This window comes from Carassius carassius, chromosome 24 (genome assembly GCF_963082965.1).
Source record: "Carassius carassius chromosome 24, fCarCar2.1, whole genome shotgun sequence".
In the NCBI taxonomy this organism is placed as follows: Eukaryota; Metazoa; Chordata; class Actinopteri; order Cypriniformes; family Cyprinidae; genus Carassius; species Carassius carassius.
Window position 1 is genome coordinate 10731775 of NC_081778.1, and position 24969 is coordinate 10756743.

The following is a 24969-nucleotide window of genomic DNA, read 5'->3' on the forward strand; positions in this document are numbered from 1 at the left end:
ATGTCACACAGTAAAAAACGTTGGGTTGTTTTTTTTAACCCAACCGTTGGGTTACACATATTGGGTCAATGTGTTGGGTTATCTTAAAATTTGTTGGGTCACATTTTTTTCGTCATTGAGTTATTTTTAGTTATATCCCAACTGTTGGGTTAAATATGTTTCCCGCTTCACTCCGTTCAAATTTTAACGGTCCAGTCAGCGACTCCTCAGCGGACATCAGTGGCAGCCTGCATGATTATGAAAGGTAAGTAACTGTTCATATAATCATATGATGTAACGTTATATAACTGTTATAACATTAAGTCATGTGTCTGATACATTAATAATTATTTTTTTATACGTTAAAAAAAGTTTTAATTCCCTTTAGTCCGTTTGTTTCCCCCAGAGAATCAGATCGATTGTAAATGAATGCTATTCCTGTTTGTTTGCGAGCATTAATACATTAAAAGATTAGCTGCAAAACTTTTTAGACAAGTATTACTTAAAGTTAATAAAAATGTCTGGTGAAATGTGAAAGTTTGACGAAATCATTAGAATTAAGCTAGAAAAGCCGTATGGACCATTTATCGGATCAGACCAGTGAATGATGCTGCTGCGCAACCTGAGCTCACACATCAGTCATGCGACAGAAATCGTAAGTTATGACTATAACTATGGATCTATGAGACCGAATGATGACCGTCACCACGGTCTTACCTTGAATGACGCCATTCTGCTAGCTCTCCTCGAGACCTAATGTAAACAATGTCAGATGACTGACCCCTAGTGGTTGGTTCCCTATAAAACATCCGGATGAACCGAACACTTCCTCTTGCCTGGAACGCCTCAGTTCATCCCGAGTGACAAGAAATGGTGACGGTCATCATTCGGTCTCATAGATAGTTATAGTCATAACTTACGATCTATTTCGACCTCACTCAGACCGTCACCACGGCCTTACCTTGGATGACTAGTGCCATCAAGGTCAAGAGGGAATGTAAGCCTCTCCTTCTTCACATCCCTGCTTAGCGGCCGAGAGCAGAATTGTGGACCCAAGCGTAACTGGGTCCGCCACATTGACCCTGTAATACCGGGCAAAGGTACAAGGTGAGCTCCATGATGCCGCTGCACATATGTCCGTTAGTGCCACCCCGTTCAGTGCTGCCCAGGATGTGGCCAGACTCCTGGTAGAATGAGCTACCAGGTTCCCTGGGACTGGTAAGCTCTGACTGGAGTATGTGTGTGCAATAGTGTCTACTATCCAATGTGAATGGCGCTTTTTCGAGGCTGGTTTTCCGATACTTTTCTTATCGAAACACAAAAACAACTGAGTGTGTAAATGTTTTAACGACTGTGTCCGCTCAATGTATGTGCAAAGTGCTCGAACTGGACATAAGGTAGCAAGATCAAGTTCTGTACAAGAGAGATCAGGATCAGGTTGAAACACTGCAAGTTCGATTAATTGATTGATCGTGCAAGTATTAAGAACTTTAGGCATGAAAGCCGGGTTTGGCCAAAGAGAGACCCCTGAATAGTTTGCCTTCCATCTCAGACAGTCTTCACTTACTGCCAAAGAATGTAACTCACCCACTCTCTTTGCTGAACAGATAGCAAGAAGAAAAACTGTTTTCCACGTCAGTGCTTTAAGATCCGCTTGGGCCAATGGTTCAAATGGGGCTCTAGTCAATGACTGTAGAACCATGGGAAGATCCCAGGATGGTGATCTCAGCCTTTTTTCTGGATAGAGGCGACGTGCACCTTTGAGAAATTGAGTAACCAACATATGTTTACCAACTGATAAACCTTCCACAATACTGTGGAAACGAGAAATAGCCGCCACATAAACTCGTACTGTGTTGACTTTTTTTCCTGAGTCTAAAAGCGACTGAAGAAAGCATAAAATAGAATCGAGACCACAATTCATGGGGTCTAAGTTTTTGTCCTGACACCAGTTAGAGAATACACGCCACTTGCACGAGTAGTTATCCCAAGTGGAAGGCGCTTTAGCATTGTTTATGGTTTTTCTTACTGCCTCCTCTAGCTGACAAGAGAGGGGCTCAGTAGGGGCCAAACCCAGAGTTGTAATATGGCTGGGTTCGGGTGCCAGATCTGTCCCTTCACTTGAGAGAGAAGGTCTGTTCTGATTGGTAGTGGCCATGGATGGCCCTGTACCAGACGTAGGAGAAGTGGGAACCAATGTCTCTTTGGCCATTTCGGGGCGATCAGTAAGATCTTGCAATGTCCCAGATCCACCCTTTTGAGCACATGAGGAATCAATGGTAGGGGAGGAAAAGCGTATAATAAACCTCCCGGGCACTCGTGAGACAGTGCATCCAGTCCCAAAGGCCGTCCTTGGCCGCTCAGAGAGAACCACATCTTGCAATGTGTTGTCTCGGCTGATGCAAACAGGTCGGTGTGGGCTCTTCCAAACCGGGTCCAAATCAGATGCACCACCTCCAGGTGCAATCGCCATTCCCCCGGGAGAGGTCCGGTACGGGAGAGGAGATCGGCTGCCCGGTTCACTTCTCCGGGTATGTAGATTGCCCTGAGAGAGGCCAGTCTCGGGTGAGCCCAAAACAGAAGTCTCCTGGTTTCCTGGAGGCAGCGCAATGACCTGGTGCCTCCTTGGTGATTGATGTAATAAACTGCCGACATATTGTCGGTTCTTACAAGGACATGCCTGTCCTGTAGGAACGGAATCAAGTGTCTCAAAGACAGATAGATTGCTCTCAGCTCCAGCACATTGATGTGTTCCATAGTCCATGGGAACATCCATGAGCCTCTGACTGATCTTCCTTGCCAGACAGCCCCCCAACCTTTCAGAGAAGCATCGGTTGTCACCACCATTCTCCTCGCTGGTATATTCCCCAGAGGAACACCTTGACCCAACCTGCTGCTTCTTATCCATGGAAGCAGAGCCTGAACACATTTCTGTGTGACCTTCAACTTCACTCGCCTGTGTAATTTTGGGTGGAGTTGAAATTTGTTGATCCACCATTGCAATGGTCGTGCTTTGAGCAGTCCCAGAGACACTACCTTTATTGCTGCTGATATCATCCCCAGTAATCTTTGGAACTGTGCCAACTCCATCCGCTTGCCTAAGCGTAAAGATTGTGCCAGGGCAGATAACCTTGCTACCCTCTGTGGGGACAGAGATGCTGTCATTGTTAAGGTGTTCAAAACTAACCCTACAAATACGGTTTCTTGCCGTGGTTCGACATTGCTTTTTTCGTGATTCATGCGGAACCCGAGCTCTTGTATATGGTTGATAACAGCCTCTGTATCTCTTAAAACCTTGTGACGACTTGGTGCACAGATCAGCCAGTCGTCCAGGTATGGGAGGATCTTTATACCCACTGCCTGAAGAGGGTAAAGAGCGGCTGACACCACTCTGGTAAATACACGGGGAGAGAGGGAAAGGCCAAAGGGAAGGACCTCGAATTGATATGCTTGGCCTTGAAAAGCAAAGCGAAGGAACTTCCTGTGATCTGGATGAATGGGCACATGAAAGTATGCATCTTTGAGGTCTAGTGTTGTAAACCACTCATTTGGTTCTATAACCTCCAAGATTTGGGCGGTGGTCAGCATCTTAAATGGCAACACTTTTATGTATGCATTCAGACGTCTTAGGTCTAAGATGGGTCGGAGACCACCATCTTTTTTGGGCACAAGGAAATAGTTCGAATAAAACCCAGTGTGCTGTTCGTAGGGTTGTAGCCGAGTAATTGCCTTCTTCCCAAGAAGGGTTGTTATTTCTTTGGATAAAATTTCTGCCTGGACTGCGTCTTTGACCACAGTTAAGTGAATCCCTGAAAACGAAGGAGGTCGTTGCCGGAACTGGATTCTGTATTTGCTTTTTATCGTAGCGAGTACCCAACAATCTGATATTTTCCTCTCCCAGCTGTCCAGGCTAAGCTGGGAGCAGATTCCGGCAGCTCTTCCAGGATTGCTATGCAGTTCCCCCATAGGGGCCTGAGCCCCTGGGGTTTCGCTTCTTTTGTGGTGCATCTCTAACTGATGTACGAGACCGAGCCATTTGTGAATGCAGTGGTGCTTGTCTGGCACTTTGTCTGCTATCAAACCTCTGAGAATGGGTATTTTGTCTTCTGTTGAAATCCCATGGTCCTGGCCGACTAAAATGGGGATGATGAGGGGGCTGAAAGCCTCGATATGACTGTCTAGCTGCCTTAGCGGGACCAAACGTGCGTTGCACTGATTCTCTTCTCTTCCGCGCTTGCTCAGCCTTATCAAGTGTCGTCTGAGAGTCTGGGTGAAACACACGGCCTGGTGTGACGGGCATGTAGGTCAGTTCCTTCCTGATAGTATCAGGTAGGGAAGTCTGCGCTAACCAAATCTGCCTACGAGAAAGGATTGCAGATGACATAGAAACCCCAATGTCTCTAGTGAGCTGGGCGTGCATAACCAGGGCTGCATTGACCAAACCCATAATGTCCCGATCCTCCGGATTTATAAGTTTCCGTAATGAAGCCAGAATTATGGCTAAGGCATTACCAGATCGGGCTGCACGTGTGGCTGAGTTGTAGGTTCGACACACTAGGTAATCGGTCTTCTGACACTCTTTCCGGGGACAGCGTGGGTCATCAGTCACCCGGTCTAGACCCAAGGATGTTAAAGATGCCATTTCACGCTCCACCGCTGGCATACCGCCCATGCCGGTTTCTGCAGCATATTGTATATTAGCAAAGTGTCTGCAACCAGCATTGAACTGGGGTGCAGCTTTGGGATGATTCCAGGCTTTGCTTAGCATCTGTGAATAGTCCTCAGTAACAGGAATCGAAACAGATGGTTGAGACTGGGTGACCCCAGCCCACACACCTTGCACCACTGGTGTCGTTGATGCCTCAGCCTGGGTTTCCAGACCTAAAATTCTTGCAGCGCTAAGAATTCTGTTAAAAATGTCAGATTGGTTACTGTCTCCATCAATAGCAGAAGACCTGGACTCATCTCCTTGATCTTCCTCACCCACATCCTGATCATTACTACCAAAAAGAGAGTAATGAGCATGAAGAGAAATTGTGTCAGGAATGTTACCTCTTCCGCCCTGATTTGGAGGGATATCATCCTCAGAAACAACAGATGAAGCTGCATGTTGTTGTCCACCTAACCCCCTATCGTGAGGTCTAAAACTATCCATTTTCCCAGCCAAATCCCGTAAAGTTGCTAGAATTTGCACCTGGGTGTCAGCTTGAGGTTCTGAAGCCCTTGAACTTCTTACATCAGAGCAGCTTGGTCCATCATGGACTTCAACAGGAGAATGTTCCCTTTTGCGTTTAAGAGAGCGTGCATCAACCACTGATCCTGACGCACCTCTATCATGAGCTGGTCGATCAAAAAGGCTAGCTCTCTGCACCCTCTCTTGTAGGGAGAACTCAGCTGCGGCCGGGCATGGTTTTCCAATGTCCTCCAGTAAATGGGCCATACCCAGACATGATGGACACTCGCGATGTCCATCCCGAAGATGCATAGTAGCATGACAATAATGGCACAGAGGTTGACTCATGATTGTTAGACAGCTGCGTACAGTTGTAGCTCAGATAACACATAGGAATATGAATACTCTACTCCTGCGCACAGGAGTTTGCCAATGATATGTAAATGTGTGTATACACAATCAAAATCATATATATATATATATACTTAATTTCACTGAGCCGCTGAGAACAGTGGAGTCAGTGTGATAACTATATTCCTTGATTCAAAATTTTTTTTTTTTTTTTATGCAACACCTATCTATGCATATGTCATCTGACATTGTTTACATTAGGTCTCGAGGAGAGCTAGCAGAATGGCGTCATTCAAGGTAAGACCGTGGTGACGGTCTGAGTGAGGTCGAAATAGATCAGACTCCATGAGAATCGTTTGAATGAACCTGCAATTTTCTGTTATAAAAGTTCAAAACCCAAACGAAAGAAAAGCGCGCAGTCGTGAGGCAATCCGCTGCTTCAATTTACCAGTGCCCCAAATTTACATAACGTTACTCCTACAACCAACCTTTAAGAGGGGAGCGTAAAACAGAAGCCATATTCGTCTTAGCGCACCAGCACTAATTAATTGTACAGTAATAGTGTTTTTATGGTTTATTCATATTGAATATTGTTATGCATCTATTAGAATACCCTATAATTACAGCAATTTCTCTTATGAAGCTAGATTGATTGACATGTTTTTTACATGTATTGTACTAAATGTGTTTATACTTATGTTTTAGACAATGGACTTTTTTGTGAAGGAAAAATTGCAACAATAGAATTTCTGCTTGTTCACTGAAACATTTCAAGGTAAGTAACCTATTTAAATTAATGATACATAAGTTTTAAATTTTACTTAGACCTAAGACTTCCAAAAATTATGAAAAAAGACAAATGAGGTGAAATAAGTGTATTGCCGTATTCCGTCCAACAAAGCTTCCTTTCATTTACAGTGTACTTTTGTTTCTCCCTACAAGTCCAAATCAGTTAAAGGGTAAAGGGTGGTAAAATTTACTCACATTAGCTGCAAATATTGCCACAAATTGTGAAAACTGGTTTAGTCTGTCTCTTAGTGCAAATGATAGTAGATCCCCACAAAGACTGTAAAAATTTAAACTGTGAGCTTAGTTTTTTTTTGTTAACTTGTGCTTTCTCTGTATTTTTGTCATTTAAAAGCCTTCGTGCAGAAATTGTCTTTAAAACCCTTCCTGCCATCTGCACTATACCACACAAATGGAAAAATGGTGTGCACATCATACACAGAAATGAAGCGGTCCTTCATTGACATTCAACCTGTAAGTAAAAGCAGCACTTAAAATTACAGTGCCCTGTGTAGTCAAGTCACCTTTATTTATTTTGTATAAGACACACGTTGTACAATACAAATCGTTCCAAGAAGATATTTTGAAAAAAAAAAACCATGATGACAGAATTAAAATTTTTGTGTGAATTATCACTTTAACCTATTTAAATTTGCTATAGCTTTTAACTCATTTAAATTCACTCATTTGTAAAGTGAGTGTATCAATGAAATATCATCACAATGCATGTTAACAACTTTTTTTTTTAAATTCTTTTAAGGTTGACACTAATTAGTGCTGTACTTGAATCACGAGACAAGCCAGAATCCACATGTCCTGGTGCTTGGTGACAAGGAAAACTTCTCCCAAGATTTTATTATTTTAAACAGGGAGGCGATGGAACAGAAGACGATACTACAAGCAGTCGATCTGTGTTTCAAACATTTCTTTGTATATGACATCTACTACCCAAAGCCCTCTGCTCCCATTTGAGAGTTTTTGGAACACACAGTCTTTAATAGTTTCTTCTGCACACTGTCTCCTCCTTAAAAACTTCGTATTTAGTAATCAATAAAAAACTTTTTTATTTTATTGATCATCAGTAGGTCCAGCAGCTATATTACATTTATTTTATGATAATTTTTTGTTTTATTATTATATGTTATGTTCATTTTATGTTCATTTCCAAGTGTGGTAACCCATATTCGGAATTGGTGCTCTGCATTTAACCCATCCAAGTGCACACTGTTACAATCACGCCAGGTTCCACCTCCACGGAATCACTACGCACGCCCTCACCGGAATACTAAGCACATCCACCTGATCCTCATCACCACCCAATCACCTCAGCACCATAAAAACCACACACACGCACTCAATCGATGTCCGGTCTCGTTCGCGACAAGGTCTTACCTGTTTGCTAACTCTAAGAACTAACTCTTCTTCTACTTAACTCTCTCCAGCGATTCTCCGAAGATCCAGATCCCCAGTGTGCGTGTGTGTGGTTCACCTTCCTCCTCTGACGTCTTCACCCAGCCTGCACGGATCCATCCCTCACTCCACCCTACACTACCTGCTCCTCTGCTTGTATCTGTTCAATAAACCATTCTGTCTGTTACTCCTCAGCCTCCCGAGTAGCCCACTGAGAGATCTAAGGTAGCCTTTGTAATTTCTCAACTGCAAGGTAAAGCACTGCTGTGGGCAGATTCAATATGGACTTATTCCAGCTTCATCAACCATTTCCGTGAAGTTTTCGGCAGACCAGCTTGTGACTCTTCCATTGGTGAGAAGCTGTATAATCTCAAACAGGGGAAAATGTCTGTCAATGAATATGCCCTTCAGTTTAGGACTCTAGCGGCCTCCAGTGGATGGAACGAACAGGCTTTACTGACTACTTACCGTCAGGGATTGGAACCTCGAGTGCGGTTGCATCTTGCTGCATACGAGGACACCATCGGGCTAGAACGATTCATCCAACTGTCCATCCGCTTCGCCACTCGTATGCGGTCGTGTCTCAAAGAGTACCAGGGCCAGGCGTATTCCTCTACGCCACTCTGCCGACCAGAGGCCGTCAGCTCCCCAGAACCAGCCAGTGAACCCATGCTACTAGACTCCTATCATCTCTCTATGGCTGAATGACAAAGACGGCTGGCCCAGAATCTGTGCCTCTACTGTGCAGCCCCGGGGCATGCCATCGCTGTATGCCCCGTCCGTCCTCCTCGTCCCATGGTGAGTGGCATTCTCCCTTCAAGATACCAAATTAAACCACTCACCACTGTTGTGACACTTACTGCCGTTGACATATCTCTTCCAGTTTCCGCCCTCCTCGATTCTGGGTCAGCTGGCAACTTCATCTCCGGCGCCCTGTGCCGTCAGCTCAAGCTCGCTACCACGGCAACGCCGTCAGCCTACCAAGTCCACACTATCACCGGCAAGCCCTTCAGTGACGTCTTCTGCCCCAAACCGGCCTCCAAGCTGCCTCCACACCGGCCGTGGGACTGTGCAATTGATCTGCTGCCGTGTGAACCAGTGCCTAAAGGAAGGATATACCCCCTATCCATTCCTGAGGAGAAGGCCATGGAGGAGTACATCAAGGAGGCGCTGGCTCAGGGTTATATTCGTCCATCGACCTCCCCTGCTGCTTCGAGTTTCTTCTTTGTGGAAAAAAAGGACAGAGGTTTAAGACCATGCATTGATTATCGGGCTCTCAACAATATAACAGTGAAGTTCAGGTACCCACTCCCCCTCGTCCCAGCTGCCTTGGAACATCTCCGTGGTGCCACTGTGTTCACCAAGTTGGACCTCCGCAGCGACTACAACCTTATCCGGATACGAGAGGGGGACGAGTGGAAGACCGCCTTCATAACACCTACAGGCCACTATGAATACTGCGTGATGCCGTATGGACTTGTTAACGCCCCCTCAGTATTCCAGGACTCCATCCACGAGGTGCTCCAGGAGTTCCTCTACAAGTTCGTCCTAGTCTACATTGATGATATCCTCATCTACTTCCGGAGCCTGGCAGAACATCAACGCCACGTTGCGGAGGTCCTGCAACTCCTGAGGGCCTACCAACTGTATCTCAAGGCTGAAAAGTGCTCTTTCCATCAGCCCTCAGTGCACTCCCTTGGATACAACATCAGCAGCAGTGGCATCCAGATGGACGAGGGGAAGGTAAACGCCATCAGAGATTGGCCAACTCCAACCACCATCAAGGAGTTACAGCGGTTCCTTGGCTTTGCCAACTTCTATAGACGGTTTATACAAAACTTCAGTACCATCACCAGCCCTCTCACCAGTCTCCTCCGTAACAAACCCAAATCTCTCTCCTTGACTCCTGCCGCCACAGAGGCCTTCCACATCCTTAAGGAGGCCTTTATGACCGCCCCACTCCTGGTCCATCCCAATCCCCAACCGACCCTTCGTCGTGGAAGTCGACGCCTCGACCACCGGAGTGGGAGCGGTCCTTTCTCAGCAGCAGGGGAATCCCAGTCACCTCCACCCATGCGCCTTCTTCTCCCGGAAACTCAACCCGCCGGAGGTCAACTATGATATCGGCAACCGGGAACTATTGGCCATCAAACTGGCATTGGAAGAATGGAGGCATTGGTTGGAGGGAGCCAAACACCCCTTTCTGGTCCTAACCGATCATAAGAACTTAGAGTATCTTCGAGTGGCCAAAAGATTAAATCCGAGACAAGCCCGCTGGGTGTTATTCTTCACCCGCTTCCATTTCACCATCTCATACCGCCCAGGGGTAAAAAATTTGAAGGCTGATGCCCTCTCCAGGTGTTACACCCCCGAAGAGAATCCCGAAACTCCGGAAACCATTCTTCCAGAAAGAGTTATCGTCTCTCCTATTACCTGGTCCGCTGAGACCCTTCCTCCTACCGAGCCTACCACCAACACCCTGCCGGGTTGCCCACCGGAACTTCAGTATATTCCCAGGACACGGCACACTCCACTCATACACTCCGCTCACACATCGCTTGGCATTGGTCACCCGGGGGTCAATGAAACCCTCTCGTTGCTGAAGGAACGCTTCTGGTGGCCCAACATGGCCTCGGATGTCAGGAGGTACGTGAATGGATGTACAAGCTGCGCCATATCCAAAAGCCCTCGCCATCTTCCATCAGGCAAGCTCCATCCTCTGCCCGTTCCCAATCGCCCGTGGTCACACCTAGGGGTGGAATTCATAACCGATCTTCCTCCTTCAGATAACAATACCTGCATTCTTTTATTTAATCATGTCTTCAGGTACTTCGGCATCCCAGAGGATATCATCTCGGACCGAGGCCCCCAGTTCATCTCCCGGGTATGGAAGGCTTTCCACTCACTCCTAGGTGTGGCCATCAGCCTGTCCTCCGGGTACCATCCCCAGTCAAATGGGCAGACGGAGAGGAAGGTTCAGGAGATTGGACACTTCCTCCGTACCTTCTGTCACGGCCACCAGAACTCCTGGAACCAGTTCCTTGGGTGGGCCGAGTACGCACAAAACTCCCTTCGTCAACCTACCACCGGACTCACTCCATTCCAGTGCGTACTCGGCTACCAACCACCTCTATTCCCCTGGTCAGGTGAACCCTCGGATGTCCTCGCCATCGACTACTGGTTCCGGGAGAGCGAGAGGGTCTGGGACACGGCACACCACCAACTCCAGCGGGCTTTACACATACGTAGAACGACAGCCAACCTTCGCCAATCACACGCACTCAATCGATGTCCGGTCTCGTTCGCGACAAGGTCTTACCTGTATGCTAACTCTAAGGACTAACTCTTCTTTTACTTACCTCTCTCCAGCGATTCTCCGAAGATCCAGATCCCCAGTGTGCGTGTGTGTGGTTCACCTTCCTCCTCTGACGTCTTCACCCAGCCTGCACGGATCCATCCCTCACTCCACCCTACACTACCTGCTCCTCTGCTTCCCTTACGAAAAATAACCATGTTTTTTTTATAGTAAAACTGTAGTAAACCATGGTTTTTTGGCGTGTTGACTACCATTTGTATAACCACAGATTTACTACAAAACCATGGTTAAACTATGGTTAATTTAGCAAAACCATGGTTAATTTGTGGTTACCATGGTTTAACTATAGTAACCATGGTTTTTTGGTTTTATTTGTAGTAAAACCATGGTTAATTTTCGTAAGGGTTGTGTCTGTTCAATAAACCATTCTGTCTGTTACTCCTCAGCCTCCCGAGTGATCTGTAACACACACACAGCAGTGAGAAGTGAACACACACTTGGAGCAGTGTGCAGCCATATCCAGCGCCCAGGGAGCAACCCGGGGTTCAGTGCCTTGCTCAAGGGCACTTCAGCCATGAGTATTGAGGGTGGAAGAGAGCGCTGTTTATTCACTCTCCCCCACCTACAACTCCTGCCAGCACAGAGACTCAAACCTGCGACCTTTGGGTTACAGGTCCAACTCTCTAACCATTAGGCCATAGCTGAGAACTGTATTTGCATATTTGTGTGTTTTGATATGAATATGAATTGACACATTGGTACATCTTGAAAATGTCAGTTGTATTTTTACACATTCTTGTACATTTAAATAAAATATTTTAAAATATATTTGTAAATGTGTTATTTGCATATTAAAATAAAATCTGTAATTTACAACAAAAGTAGTTTCAAAATATGGTTGTATTAAGCAATTTTTAATAAAAATACTGATGTTAATTAATATAAATAATTAACTCAACTGTTGGGTAACTTTTAACCCAACAGGATTTTAACCCAATGGGTTGGGTTGAAATAACCCATAGATGGGAAGGAGCAATACCAACCCATAGTTGGGTTACAGGTTGGGAGCCAAGGGTTTTTACATTTCTATTCTTCTAATAATAATAACTCTAATAACCTGAAACAAATTGTCACGCTGTCTAGTCTCTGTTTCCCTGGGTGTCCACTAGTGGGCTCACTTCCCCTTAGACACTTCACCGTAGGCACTAGTATTCCTCTAGTCTTGTCCTGTCATCACAGTAATTGCACTCCTGTGAATTGCACCAGGTGCAGTCACTTCTTTGTCATTAGCCTCCCTATAAATACCAGTCTTTTCCTGTTGTTTGTATGGAGTCCTCCCCTTCGTGTATCCAGCCTTCTCGTCCCCCGAGATTCTTCCCAGTCTGCTCGTCTTCCGAGTCCTCTCGTTTTTCCGAGTTCCCTTTCCTGTCCCTTTTCCTTTGTTTGTTTATTTTGGACTGTCTTTTTGGTTTTGACCTTGGCTTGTTCGACCACGATTTGGATTATCCCAATAAAGACATCTGCATTTGGATCTCTCTATCTCCCTGTGTCTCTCTGGTGCGGAAGAGGAATGGTTTCGAGGGTACTCGTTTGGTCGTGTTTCGTGGGTTGAGTCAGGTTCCGGTTGACCCTCCAGAGTTGAGTCAGGTTCCTGTCGACCATCCAGAGTCGAGTCACGTTCCAGTTGATCCTCCAGAGTTGAGTCAGTTTCCGGTTGACCCTACAAAGTCGAGTCAGATGCTCGTGGACCCTCCAGAGTCGAGTCAGGTGCTCGTGGACCCTCCAGAGTCAGGGTTAGTCACCGTCGACCTTCCAGAGTCAGGGTCAGTCACTGTTGACCTTCCAGAGTCAGGGTTAGTTCCTGTTGACCTTCCAGAGTCGAGTCAGGTGCTTGTGGACCCTCCAGAGTCGAGTCAGGTGCTCGTGGACCCTCCAGAGTCAGGGTTAGTCACCGTTGACCTTCCAGAGTCAGGGTTAGTCACCTTTGACCTTCCAGAGTCAGGGCTAGTCACCGTTGACCTTCCAGAGTCAGGACTAGTCACCATTGACCTTCCAGAGTCAGGGCTAGTCACAGTGGACCTTCCAGAGTCCAGGCTAGTCACCGTTGACCTTCCAGAGTCAAGTCAAGTCACTGGTGATCTTCAAGGACAGAGTCAAGTCACTGGTGATCTTCAAGGACAGAGTCAAGTCACTGGTGATCTTCAAGGACAGAGTCAAGTCACTGGTGATCTTCAAGGACAGAGTCAAGTCACTGGTGATCTTCAAGGACAGAGTCAAGTAACCGGTGATCCTCAAGGACAGAGTCAAATCCCCGGTGATCTTCAAGGACCAAGTCCAGTCACCATTGATCTTCATGAACAAAGGCAAGTCACCATTGATCTTTATGAACAAATACAAGTCACCAATGATCTTCATGAACAGATGCAAGTCACCAATAATCTTCATGAGCAGAGTCAAGTCAGCACCGATCTTCTGGAATTCAGTATAAACACCATGGGATTACCAGAGTCTCGTCGCTTCTCTGTGGAACTACCAGAGCCTCCCCACGTCTCTGCTGAACTATCAGGGCCTCTCCACGTCTCTGATGAACTACCAGAACCGTTCCACATCTCTGCTGAACTACCAGAGTCTCTCCTTGCCTCTGCGGAACTTCCAGAGGCTCGTCACGTCTCAGTCGAACTCTCTGTGCACCCGACTGTTCCTTTTGTGGCCACGGAGGCAACCCTTAATATGTTCATGTTCTTTGTTTCAGACTTGCCCTACCAGACTTGCTCTTCTGCTCCGCCCTGGGGGGTTTCCGTCCTGACCACACGGGTTGTGGTGGTCTTCTGCTCCACCCTGGGGGGCTCTGGCATCGACCACACGGACGTGGTGGTCTTCTGCTCCGCCCTGGGGGGCTTCTATCCCAACCACACGGTTGTGGTGGTCTTCTGCTCCGCCCTGGGGGGCATCTGGTTCGGACGCACAGAGGTGGTGGTCTTCTGCTCCGCCCTGGGGGGCATCTGGTTCGGTCGCACGGATGTGGTGGTCTTCTGCTCCACCCTGGAGGGCGTCTGGTTCGGACGCTCGGATGTGGTGGTCTTCTGCTCTGCCCTGGGGGGCGTCTGGTTCGGCCGCACGGATGTGGTGGTCTTCTGCTTCGTCCTGGTGGGCGTCACGTGATGTCCTTCTTGGACTTGTGTTTTTGTGTTTATTTTTTTTGTTCTTCTGTCTGTGTCTTTCTTTCTGTTTCCTCCTATGGACCTAGCCCTCCGTCCCTCCCCCTGATCCTCCGCCGGTCCACCTCCCTCCTGGGTTTCTTGTCTGTGTCTTTCGTCTGTTTCCCTCTAAGGACCTGGCCCTCCGTCCCTCCCCCTGATCCTCCGCCGGTCCACCACCCTCCTGGACTCTTTGTTTTGTGTTGCACTCCCTTTGTCTCTGTTTTCCCATTTTACCTGGTTGTCTTGTCTTTGTTTTCCCATTTTACCTGGTCGTCTTGTCCCTGTTTCCCTATTCTACCTGGTCCTCTTGTCTCTGTTTTCCCCATTTTACCTGGCCCTCCGTCCCTCCCCCTGGTCCTCCACCGCTCCACCTCCCTCCAGGTCTCTTTGTGTTTTTGGTCTTCCCATGGGTTCGGGTGGAGCATCTGGCAGCTGCTCCGTGGAGGAGGGGGTAATGTCACGCTGTCTAGTCTCTGTTTCCCTGGGTGTCCACTAGTGGGCTCACTTCCCCTTAGACACTTCACCGTAGGCACTAGTATTCCTCTAGTCTTGTCCTGTCATCACAGTAATTGCACTCCTGTTAATTGCACCAGGTGCAGTCACTTCTTTGTCATTAGCCTCCCTATAAATACCAGTCTTTTCCTGTTGTTTGTATGGAGTCCTTACCCTTCGTGTATCCAGCCTTCTCGTACCCCGAGATTCCTCCCAGTCTGCTCGTCTTATGAGTCCTCTCGTTTTTCCGAGTTCCCTTTCCTGTCCCTTTTCCTTTGTTTGTTTATTTTGGACTGTCTTTTTGGTTTTGACCTTGGCTTGTTCGACCACGATTTGGATTATCCCAATAAAGACATCTGCATTTGGATCTCTCTATCTCCCTGTGTCTCTCTGGTGCACGATCGTCACAAAAACTCCCTGCATAAAATAATTTTCTGATGAAAAATAAATAAATAATGCTGAACATAATTATTTTAGTAATTAAGTCAACTTTTATTTAATAAACTCTTTTAGGACTTAAATAATTATTTGAATGGCATGTTTCCTGTTCTCTGGCCTATGAAGCAAAAAAAAAAACTGTTTGGAAAACAATCAAAGCTGTAATTATGTATTAAATGTGTTGAGTCATGTTTGGCTTCATATCCAAACTGACTGTTTCAATGTGTCATAGTCGGCCCTAATTCCATCAGGATTCTGGTGTGTTGACGAGAGTACAACAGAAGGATATAATACTTCAGTTCACATATCATCTTCTTATATAAGGTGACTGGAGACTCACCCTTAAAGAGCTACTTTCTGTTTTTCTGCTATTTTCTTTACTTCTCAATCCTCTGAATTCTCAGGGTCAGATGAAGTTTTCTCAGTTTTCAAAGTAGCTTAATGCAGTGCTTCTTCAACCATTTGCTTTGATCCTTCTTTCTGATGGTCAGTTGGTCACAGAGGACAGTCTGTTGTCTGCACTTCATCCTGTCTTAGAGGCCATATTGCAGGCCAACGGTATATCTTTTATCTGTGTCCTAATAACTTTCACAACACTGTGATCTAGTTTCCTGGATAAAACAGAAAGTCTTAAGAACTGTAGACTAAATATACTTTAATAGACACTTTCTTAAGTAACACTTCCTATGTTTCCTTGTGGGAAATGTGTCTATATTTTTGCATTAAGGGATAATAAAATAACATCTGCATCCAGATTTGTTTTATCGACATATCATGTTATTTTAAATATGGTCACTTTGTCATCAGGTTGTACAGTGGGGAAAATATTTATTTGATCCCCTGCTGATTTTGTAAGTTTGCCCAAAGAAATGAAGGGTCTGTAATTTTTAAGGATGATGAGAAAGGTGAAGGATCAGTTCCGAACTACACGAGAAGAGCTTGTTCCCATATTGTCTAAAAATAACTTGAATGATATTAATTGTTATCACTGGTCAATGTACAGTATGGCAAATAATTCAGATTAAGCATTACAGATAATACACTCACTGATAATAGGCGTCTTTAAAATATCAGATTGTGTGCAATCTGCAGACCTGAACCAATGTTTTACAGAACAAAACAGTACAGTAGGCAGAACATGTAATAATGTAACATGTAATAATCCACACTGCCCTCTACTGGAGATGTAAAGCAGAACAGTACATTTTTCTCACCTGTCATCACTTGATCTGCACGATTAATAGATGAATATCGATTTTTTTAAAAATAAGATTTGTAACTAATCTAAAATAAGTCATTACTCTATTTCTTAACAAACTAAATTGTCCATATAACAAACATTTTATTTGTAGTTACAAAATACACACTTTCATGCATGATTAGTTTGTCCTTTGTATGGCTCTAGCTATGTGTAAAAAAATACTTTGTGATGTGTAAACTCTTATACTCTAAAAAAAGTAGGTGTTTTGGATGCCTTTTTTGCAAATAAAACAGACGCAAATTGCCTTTTTTGCCTAAATTTAGATTTAAGTTGCACAAAATACTATCAAACAGACTCATAATGACATTTTCATAAGTTCAAGTTCTGCATAATTTACTCATAAATTTGCTGGCTTTATCACCTTAAAATCCCGATGATTACAGTATCTTTTTAATTAATTAATTAATTAATTAATTAATGTATTTATTTATTTATTTATTTTACAATAGAAAGCGAGGGTTTAGAATTTAAACATCAAGCATTGCGTTCTGTTCCTAAGAACCAGGGTTTACAACCTTACAAGCAAAAAAAATATATAGGCTATAATAATCTATTTAAACTTAAACACATTATTATTTCTCTGAAAGATAGTTTTTAATCCACTCTTATATGGTCACTCTTTTACAAGTACAAATCGCCTGTTGTTTACTGACTCATTCACTAGATGTCGCCAAAAAACTGCATTAAAATCAAAGGCTGTTCTAATTTACTCCTTTACGGAAATCAGTTCCCTCAAAAGTCCAAGGAGCATATCTCAAATAACCAAAAATATGCAGTGTTTCACACTTCCACATAATGAGACGATTCTATGCAGGGATCTTTTTAAACTGATGAACCAACAAATAAAACATGTTTACAAAGAGAAAGGCAGATGATTCAGAGTAGATTTACATATAAAAAGCCTTCAGTGAAAGGCCTGAGAGATTACTTGCAAGAAGCTGACAGGCGGTTTGAGGGAATGGAGGGTAACACGAGGAGATGTTTCCGGAAAACTGAAGAAACATGGTGACAGGGCCTCCAGCTTGATTTGGCTGTACAATTCAGCTGTGTTAATCTATATAGCCATTTAACATTTAAGGAAACTGAGGACAGATGCTAATATAGAATGAAGTCAATCAAATACAAACTGCATCCGATGCATGCAATGCTTTCCAAATGAAAAGAGAATCTACTTACTCTTGTAGAATTGGTTTGAGAAGAGCACAGTTGTGTAGACTTGTGACATGTTATGAGCGCAGACCACAGCATGGACTAATAAAAAATATCTTGAGTCTTTTTTTTTTGAAAAGCTATGTTGATGGACCACTAAATTTTAATGAACATCTATGGTGATTACAGCCCTGATTGTACACAATGTTTTAACATCATCCATAATATTACAAAGGCATATGGCTGATGATACACGGTGCAACTTTTTGAGCAATGTTGTCAGCAACGGGCAACCAGGTGAGACACAGGTCCCACGACTGATCTAAAGTATCCAGATAGAAATTTGTTACCCATTCTCAATAGGGAAACTGCCCCAAAAAAAAGTTGTTCAAAAAAAGTTGCCCCGTTTATCATATGACTAGGATACTTTATTCTAAGGGTATGAACATTTCTATACCATTTCACCCAGTGACATTTACTCTTTAGTTGTTTTAAAGGCTCCTGTAGTGTATCTTCAGAGACAGAAGAAAAAAAAACCCTCTGGGGAAATAGGTTAGTGTTGGCACCCAAACCTTTTTAGTCATATAGAAGTGATGATACGAGCTATGATGAATATGTGATCTGCCATATTTAGATATTAAGGAATTTGCAAGAAACACGGCATACATATTTATGCATTTTTGCTCAGTGAAACACTAGAATAATGTTTCCTGTTCCAGAGACTGATAGGATCTGCAATATCAACAACCGAAGTGGAAAATCCACAGCGTGCCACCCACTCATTAACCTGGAAGTATACCAGCAGAATGAAACGGTCTGTTTAAGGTAGCTGCAACTTCACCTTCTGCAGGGTGAAATACAGGTAACGGAGATGTTTAATTGAGACAGAAACATAAGACCTATCTAATTTTTTCTTGTTTAAAGATCTTGTTTACTCCCCGCCAAGAGAAGAACATAATTTAAGATGAAAGATGTTTGTTTCAAATGGCAGGACCATATACGATGAGTGTGGTACAATGTGAATCATTCACTCCGGGAAATGTTTTGAAATGTAAATTCTAAACATCTACATTTAGAAAATACAGCTTGTCTAAGCAAAGCCAGGCTGGGAGGTAAACATATCATGAAGTCATAAAAGTGTGGCATATAGTTCAATCCTCGCAAAAGTTTTTATACAATGTCTAAGATGCCCAGGCCATGTTTAAGTATTTACTGTAATGCAGTCATCAAACCCCTGGATATACCAAGCTATCCATCACTTACAGCCGTTTCCTAAAGTGTTCATTTGTATTCATAGTTTGTTGCAATTCTCTTTTTTGGCCAACCCCCAACCCCCCACACACACACTTTTTCTTTAAGTTGTTGTTCACACAGAGAGCTGATCTTGCAGCTTCTGGCATAGCTCGATTGTAAAGGATCCTTCGAATATTTTATTTTTTTATTTTTATGTCAGGATTTTAGAATGGAATGTTCCACCAGGCCTCTCCACATCTAAACCAGGTTCAATCATTAATCAAAATCTTAAAAACACTACAGTTTACATCAAACAAACACATTTACTTCAAAACTGCTAAATTTCTGAAGAGTAAAAGAGTTTATGATCAAAATACATATGCTTTTGCAAAAAACGTTAATGATCTACACATGAGAGAGAAAAAGATAGATAAGTTCTATAGTCAAATAAGAAAGATCATTGTAAAAAAAAAAAATGAAAGAAGATGTTTAGTAAAATGTTCACACTGCATATTTTCTGCACAATAAAAGTGAATGGGATGGATCTTACCACACTCCAAAAATCTCTGAAGACAATCCCTGTATTGTTTTTGTTTGTCTTCTTGTGAAAAAGTGCACTTCATTTCATTGAATGTCCACTTGTATTTCTCTTGTATATTCAGCCCACATGGAAAGAACCTATATGTGGATATATGCGCATATATGAAACCTATAGGCAGTGTATATGCACATATATGATAATATATATGCTGCATATATGCACATATATGCTGCATATATGCAAATATATACTGCATATATTCGTATATATACTGCATATATTCGTATATATACTGCATATATGCGTATATATGCCACATACAGGCAAAATTGAGGTGCATATATGTGCATATACAGGAAATATAGGTCTCCTGTATTGCTTCTTCATATCCACATATAAGCCCTATACATACAAGATATGTCTTCTATATAGCTAATGGCAGGATCTGGTCATTTTGTAGCTCATATCTCATTTTTGACTGTCATACATGATGCCTAGCTAATATTTTCTATTATCGAGGCAAAAACTAAGAATTAACGAAAATTATGCAAGAACTTATGTGTGTGCGAACATGTGAAATTGGTATCACATGTAATTGGCATGTTATGGAATTTAACTATGGCAATATATTAACATGATATACAGAGCCGGACAGTAACGGAGTACATTTACTTAAGTACAGTACTTTAGTACAATTTTGAGGGATCTGTACTTTACTCGAGTATCATTTTTGGGGAGTACTCATGACTTTACTCAAGTACATTTGAGAGGCAAATATTGAACTCTTTACTCCGCTACATTTCTATCCATAACCGTAAGTACAAGTTACTTCTTCGGCCCCGTCCACACGGAAACGGACCCCCGATCTTTTTTTCCCTCGTCTCAAGAAATATCCACGTCCACACGAAACCGATGTAGTATACATGCCAGACCAGCATGTGGCACTGTAATTCTGCCACAGAGATACACTTAAAATGGAGAAGAAGACATGGATTTGCTGATAAACCTTGCGCGTGGTACACAAGCGAACATGGAAAAATAAATTTATTAATCCGTGTTAATGTTAGCGTTCAGTGTTTGTTCATGTTTTTGTTGCTGTTACGTGATGTAGTGGTGTTTGACTAGGGGCGAGACGTGGGCTGATGACGCCATATTTTCAGAAAATGTACGGATTCGCAGTCGAGACGAAACGCAAAGGCGGCGTTTTCAAATATATCCACTCTGGGACCCGGTTTCAAAACATCGGTTTCACTCTTCCAAAACGCCAGATCCGTGTGGACAAAAATGCCTATCCGCTAAAAAATTTGTTCGCGAAAAAAAAAAAGGAAAAAATAAAAATCTCGGACACCCTATTGAGAGCATGCGGGAAGGTAGTTGACCAGAAGTTGAAGTCGGCCGTGTGCCGCCATCTTGTAGCAGAACTTCACTTGCGTTAGCATCCCATTGACTCCCATTCATTTTGGCGTCACTTTGACAGCGAATAACTTTACATCTGAGGCGTTTAAAGACTCCATTTGTCCATTATTTATTTCTAAAGATACACGACAATGTATAAAGGGCTCCATTACTTTCTGTGTTACATTATGGCCCCATAGAAACAGTTTTTATAAAAATAGGCTAACGATTGCATCATAACCACTCGACTCTCTGTCGCACAGTAGAGAAATTACCGTACAGACAGGAGTAGAAGCTCGCAGGCAATCGGGGAGACGTCAAGAGAGAAGCCCATAGATACAAGCCCTGGCGTTACATTTTAAAATACTATACAAAATAATTAATCAGAATACTTACTCCTGCTCACTCATGACAAAGAACTCCCCGCTCAAGCTCGCCGTCTCTGCAAGATTAACGATGGCAGTTTGCACGCACAGCTACTAGAAGATTTACATCTGTCAGACAGGTTGCTGACGTCATCAAGCTTAGTTTGAGTCTGCGCGTCAGAAACGGAAGTGCTAAAAATGGGCTTCACTTGTCTCAATTGAGTTCCAATGGGGTCGCTGTGTCAATTTCTTTTACTGTCTATGATTGAGAGTGAGGAGTTGTCGTCATAGCACAGAGCCCCTCCCCTCGATATCACAGTCTCCGCCATGTTGGCAGGACACCGGCGGCGAAACAGGATATTTTACATGTGTTCTTAACTTGGTAGTAGAGGAGGTTTTTGCAATTTCGCACTGTTTTACCATGCCTAGAAGTTACTGCTGCATTAAAAACTGCTCCAGTTTCTCACACGATACATATGGAACACATAGGAACAATGGAATACAGTTTTTTTTAGGTTACACCAAGCGCAAAACAGCGGTATTTGGAGAAGCTCTCAAGCATCCAAAATATCATCCCATACGAGCTCCCTGCAGTGGACTTCCACGCACATATATGGACATTGTGAATTATCTTGTTTTTGGTGCAAATTACTACACAATTCAGGAGTTTAAAAGCCACAAGTCTTTGGAAAGTTACGAGGCTTTCTGCTGTGGCTGGGTCCATCTAGCCTCCAGGTAGTGACAACAGCATTGCACTGGCCAAAGTAAGTTTATTCACATGCGTTTTAGTGTGTTGTAATTACACATTGCATTTAGCAGACACCTCTTGATGACAAAGTAACTTAATTAACTTAGATTAAAGCCATTAACAGCGTGAATGCAAGGTGACTTACATCGTAAACAAGATAATTCACAATGTCCATATACGTGCATGGAGGTAAACGGTTCAGGTCTCTGTGCCGCTGAGGGAGCTCGTATGGGTCAATATTTTGGTGCCTGAGAGCTTCTCCAAATACCGCTGTTTCGCGATTGGTGTGAGCTTATTCCTGTAAGGTCCCCTTTCTTTCGCCTTATCTTTCTGCATTGCTTTACTTTCTTCATTTCTTTCTCGTATTCGTAGATCCGTCTCTGTTCCGCCGACATAATAATTGCGCAAAAATGAAAGAGCTTTGGAATATTTAGTCGCGCCTCTGTGAAGTTCTGAAGGCGTTGCCCCTGGCAACCGATAGCGTGTCCTACCATCATGGCCGACTGGCTCAGACCCCTCCCAAATCAACCCAAATCGGCACGTGACTCCTCACTCTCAATCAAACGTCACTGGATAGTGCAGGAAGGAAGAGGAGGAGGAGGAGGAGGCGGAGGAGGAGGATGATGCGCGTGAAGGACCTTCAAAGATTAATAAAGAATTTTTTTTTTTTCTGTTCAGTTTTTTGTCTTATTTTTGCTCTTGTACTATTTGATTGTTCTTGTAAATACATAATGTACATTTCTATATTTTGGACTTTTATTTAAATTGCCTAGCAGGTTTTTTTTGTCTTATTTTTGTTCTTGTACTATATTTTTTGTTTTGTACTATTTGATTGATCTTGAGTAAATAAATAATGTACATTTCTAAATTTTGGACTTTTATTTATGTTGCCTAGCAGCTATGGATTTTAATTTTACTATTATAGGTGAACATATAGGTGGATATATGTACCTATATAGGTATATGTATGCACACATATACGTGTACATATATGTGTAAATATATGTGTGCAGATATGTACATATATGTGTATATATGTGTGCATATATGTACATATATATGTGTACATATATGTACATATAATATAGGAAAACGGCCAATTTTATATATGTCACATATATTAAAAACCTATATTGAAAGATATATGTTTATATAGGTTTTTTCCATGTGGGAGTTCACGGTTAAGTATATTCTTTCAGTATATTATTTGCATGGAGTTGTGTCAAACCTGGTTTGGCATCAATAATGACAAACGTCACATAGCTTATAACCAGTCACAATATATTCAGTTTGAATATGTGGAAGTGTAAATGAGATTCGGAAATGAAGGGCATAGTTTTGTGTGAGTGAATTACATAGACTCATACATAGGGTTTTAAACATAAGCAGGGTACAATCTCTGGACAGTTTGGGTCATGATGAATACATGGAAACTCCATCATGTACTCCATCATTCCAGCTGTATCACTTACCACAATCCCAGGAGCATCATTTATATGACGTTACTGTAATCATTTACACCACCGCAAATGGTCAATCAAGATGAGAAGTCTATAAGCTAGTGCTGGAATTAACCATGAACAGGAGGGAGACTGCAGTTATAACCACATCCCGATGCCCCCCTAAACCAATGCTTAAATGCCACATACTGTATATGTAGCACATAGTGATACGAGTAGCAAAGACATAACTTTTCTCCCCTTGGTTTGCAGTTTATTTTTTTAGGCTGCAGAAATGAGAAAACAAGAAATGCAAAATAAGTGAAAAAAGGGTTAATTTGAGTAGGTGGGAAAAAAAATACAATGGAAAAATTTGATCGAAAAGGTCATTGCTGAGAGACTGCAATGTGTGTGGGAAAATAGAGATTTAGACAGCAGCATGTGATCTTACACTGCTCATCACTAGAGACTCAACACACATGTAAAGCTTTCACACTGACACAGAATCACACCACCTCTGACCATTGACCATGTCACTTTGACATATCAAGCTAACTATGTGGCAGACTGTGTGACAAGGCAAACCTGCATTTTTAATGAGCACAATGTGAAGCATAGTTGATCGGTGAGTGTTTGAGCAGCTGAAACTCAATTTGAAACTGAAAGTTTTTTTTTAGTGCACAAAATATGATTAAATATTATCTGTTACAAAAATAGTAAAAAAAAAAAATCTGTTAATTATCCATAAACTTGGTAAATTAATGTTACATGAAGGCAGTTGTTACATCCAAGCCTACAACTGGCATGGGTTTTAACACTAACAGAAAACATGTTGTGTATAAATCTATTGTAGTATATAAAAATATATAAAAAAAAAATTTTTAAATAAAAATTTTGACAACACTGTAAAAACTATGTTAAAGTGGCAGCTGTGATTTCAACTTAGTGGTCTCTGTGGTTCAGCTATGGCAGAAATTCACCGTTTAAAATTGAATTTAAATAAAAATTTTAAATAAAAAAATGGGATCAATACTTAAGGAGATATATGATGTACATATATGAATATCAATCTATCCAAACTACAAAAATAGAAAACTACAAACTAACTGAATATATACAGTGTATATATATGTGTCATTTTAACAATAATTTATTGTAAAAGTATAATAACCTTCTTGTTAGGTATATGTACGTTATATGGTAATTCGCTACTTTTACAATTTTTTTCCATGCATACAGTATAACATAACCTACAGTTACTCGGCTAACAGGTTTTTACTGTAACTATACAATGTCATATTCTTTGCATTCCTTATGGGTCCTTTGTGGGCATTCATATATCGTAGTGATTTCATCCCTATTTCTAATTTCTAACTGTAGGGGTCTCCCCTACAAGAGTTTGCAAATATAAAAACTGTTCCCTTTCAGTCGGTCACTCTCAATGTCAGATGACTGACGAATCGGAATCTCGCTAAGAGAGAAAAATCCACTTTGAGTGTAAACCAAATGAGCCAATGTACATTGGCATGCGATTAATGCATTCCAGCTGCCACTGATCATAGCGTGAGTATAAGTAGGCAGCAGGTACAGCACATATTCAGTTTTTTGCTTTGGAGCCGAGTGGTTTCATCATTCTGCTCCTGACCTTCTGCTTCGTGTGATCTACAGATCGAGTACAGCATATTGTTCAGAA